Source organism: Vicugna pacos, chromosome 7 (assembly GCF_048564905.1).
Source record: "Vicugna pacos chromosome 7, VicPac4, whole genome shotgun sequence".
NCBI lineage: Eukaryota > Metazoa > Chordata > Mammalia > Artiodactyla > Camelidae > Vicugna > Vicugna pacos.
In genome coordinates this window covers 45,822,032-45,825,173 of record NC_132993.1, presented here as the reverse complement: position 1 = coordinate 45,825,173, position 3,142 = coordinate 45,822,032, and the positions used below count along the sequence as shown (strand labels likewise).

Sequence of the window (3,142 nt, the reverse complement as noted above, 5' to 3'; positions counted from 1 at the left end):
AATTTTTCATTTGTTTCTAAATTTTCTGTAGTATGATTATATTTACCATTATAATTTAAATAATTTAAAAATATAATTTATCATAATGTATTTTAAAACAAAAATTTCATGGTAGAGAATAAGTGTTTCAGATGCACATATCTGAATTAGCACTGGACTTGGAGTCACAGGAATTGTGTTTTAGGCCAGCCTACACATTACTATGTATAATTCTGACTCCAGTTCTGATGTACATTTTTTTCCCACCCACCATGCAATTCTCTGACACCAGTTGGGTGTCCTATAATTGAACTCAATTCTGACACTATCTACTTGGAGATAGTGTCAGATTCCACAGATTAATGGCTCAGTCTCACAAGCCTGCTCCCACTTCAGAAGCCAGTTACAAGTCCAGGTTTTTACCTGTGCTCCTGACTAACTGGCTATAAATCAGAGGAAACTATGACCCTCTTTTGGAGTTTTATTGACTTGCTAGAACAGCTGACAGAACTCAGGAAACCAGTTTACTTGCTATATTACTAGTTTATTATAAAAGGATATAACCCAGAAACAGTCAGATGGAAGAGGTGCATAGGGCAAGGTATGTGGGAAACGACCACAGAGCTTCTGTGCTCTCTCCAGTCTCCTCATATCTCCCATGTTCACCAATCCAGAAGCTCTCTGAACCCAGTCCTTTTGGTTTTTATACAGGCTTTGTTACATAGGCATGTTTGATTAAATCACTGGCAGTTGCCTATCCATTGATTTACCCTCCAGCCCCTCTCCCATCCTGGGAGGTCGTGGTTGGGGTGGGATTAAAAGTTTATAACCCTCTAATCTCATGGTTGGTTCTCGGGCTTTCCAAAAGTCACCTTTAACATAGAATCGGGTGTTGTTGTAAGAAATTTGTTAAGATACCAGAACACCTTTATGGCTCTTATCACTTAGGAAATGCCAAGGATTTTAGGAGCTCTGTGGCAGAAACAGGGACAAAGACCAACTATTTATATTTCTTATGAATGACAGTATTACACTATGCACGTCACTTTTTCTATCTGGGTTTCCACTTCCTTACCTGTAACATTGAGATAAAGTAATATCTACCTTTCAGGTCAATTGAAGAGATTATGATAATGTCTTTGAAAGTGCTTGGCAATGTGCTACACAAATGTAAACTACATTGGAATAGTATAAAGCAAAAGCAAGTTATTTCAAGTTCTGAAAAGTATTTTAAAAATACAAAGTGAAAATTAAATAAATGTTATAATCAAGGAAGATGGCCTTCTCCTAAATGTTGCATCTTCCTAAAAGAAGTACCTGGCAGTATAAGGTATAAAAAAATGTTAACAGTTGAAATAACACAATAGATGAGATAAGTAATAAAGAGGATACAACTGAAGAATTAACTAGTTAAAAGGTTAGATTGAGAGACACTCTTAGAAAGAAAACTTGAGAAATGAAAGATGAAAATGGTAGTGTCAATAATAGGAGTTTCAGAAACAAATAAAAATGGAGAGTAGGAAACTGTTGAGGAATTAGTGAAAAAACATTTCTCAGAATTAACAACAATAAAAAAGGCTGAATTACCTCAGCTCAAAAAGACCCATAGAATACCAATCAGGAGAAGAAAAACCCACATTTAGACATATAAAAGATGTAAGAAATTCAAGGTTAAAGAAAATTTTAAAAGCTTTTAGAGAAAGGGAAGCAACTCACCTACAAATTAACAAAAATCAAATGGACTTCATGTGTCTTAACAGCAACACTGAAGGCAAGGCAACAATGGAGAAATATTTTTAAACTATTGAAATAAAATAATTTTGAACCTAGACTGTTACTTCTCTGCAAATTGTTATTCATATAGATAATGTTTGCCACATTATATATATAATGAAGAATCACAATGAAAACATTATTAATGGAAGTACTCCCATTTCCATGATGAAGCACGTGAAGCACATGACCTGTAGGGTGTCCTCTAGATAATGCATATTGAAACACACTTTCCACCCCTCACCAAATGTTTGCCTCAAATAGACCACAATATGGATGGAGGGTTAGGTTAGAACTAGGATGAGGAGTGAGAGCAGAAAGGACAAAAACATTCAACAGTTTGTGCCCAGAGCTGTGGACCTGACAGGAGTGATGGAGGCATATACCAGAGATAAGAGAAAGGGAAATTTATTGTGACAGAAGGCAGTAGTAGCCAGAGAAGTAGAAGGACCCAAATAAAGCGATGGGAAGGGTCGCCTAGGTGAGGGAAAGAACTTACATAGGTGGACTTTGATGTATACTTAATCAGACAGACATTGCCACAGAGACAGTCTAGGTTAGATCCCTGCTTTTAAAATGCAAGTCCCAGTTGTTGCTCAAGAAGTGCTTTAAAAGCAATGACTGCTTGCTTTTCACGAAGATAGCGCCAAAAGCAAAGTAGGAAGCCCCCTCCCAAAGCTGAAGCCAAAGCAAAGGCTTTGAAGGCCAAGAAAGCAGTGCTGAAAGCCATCCACAGGCACAAAAAAAAAGAAGATCCAGATGTAACCCACGTTCCGATGGCCCAAAACACTGCGGCTCAGAAGGCAGCCCAAATATCCTTGGAAGAGCGCCCCTAGGAGAAACAAGCTTGACCAATATGCCATCATCAAGATCCCCCTGACCACCGAGTCAGCTATGAAGGAGACAGAAGACAACAACACACTTGTGTTCATTGTGGATGTCAAGGCCAACAAGCACCAGATCAAACAGGCTGTGAAGAAGCTCTATGGCATTGACATGCCTAAGGTCAATACCCTGATCAGGCCTGATGGAGGGAAGAAGGCATATGTACGACTGGCTCCTGACTATGATGTTTTGGATGTTGCCAACAAAATTGGAATCATCTAAACTCAGTCCAGCTGGCTAATTCTAAATATAAAGATTTCACTAAAAAAAAAAGTAATGACTGCTTTATCAAGGGATCAATTTACCTATTAACTAGTTTGCCAACATCAATTTGCCAAATGATTAATTAATCAGATAATCAATCCACCTATTTGTTTCAATTTTGCTGTAACATTGGCAAATTGTTCATTCAGTGAATTGATTTTCAGTGAATTGGTCTACTTCTGGATTCTGATTCCCCAGGCAAACCAGTTTGCCAAAGTTGAGTAAGTCACACTCTTCATTC

At 37.8% G+C, this 3,142-nt stretch overlaps 1 pseudogene; it reads left to right on the top strand.

Moving 5' to 3' along the window:
- Window positions 1-2,052: 2,052 nt before the first annotated feature.
- LOC102533983 (large ribosomal subunit protein uL23 pseudogene) lies at window positions 2,053-2,884 on the top strand (annotated as a pseudogene).
- The last annotated feature ends 258 nt before the right edge of the window (window positions 2,885-3,142 follow it).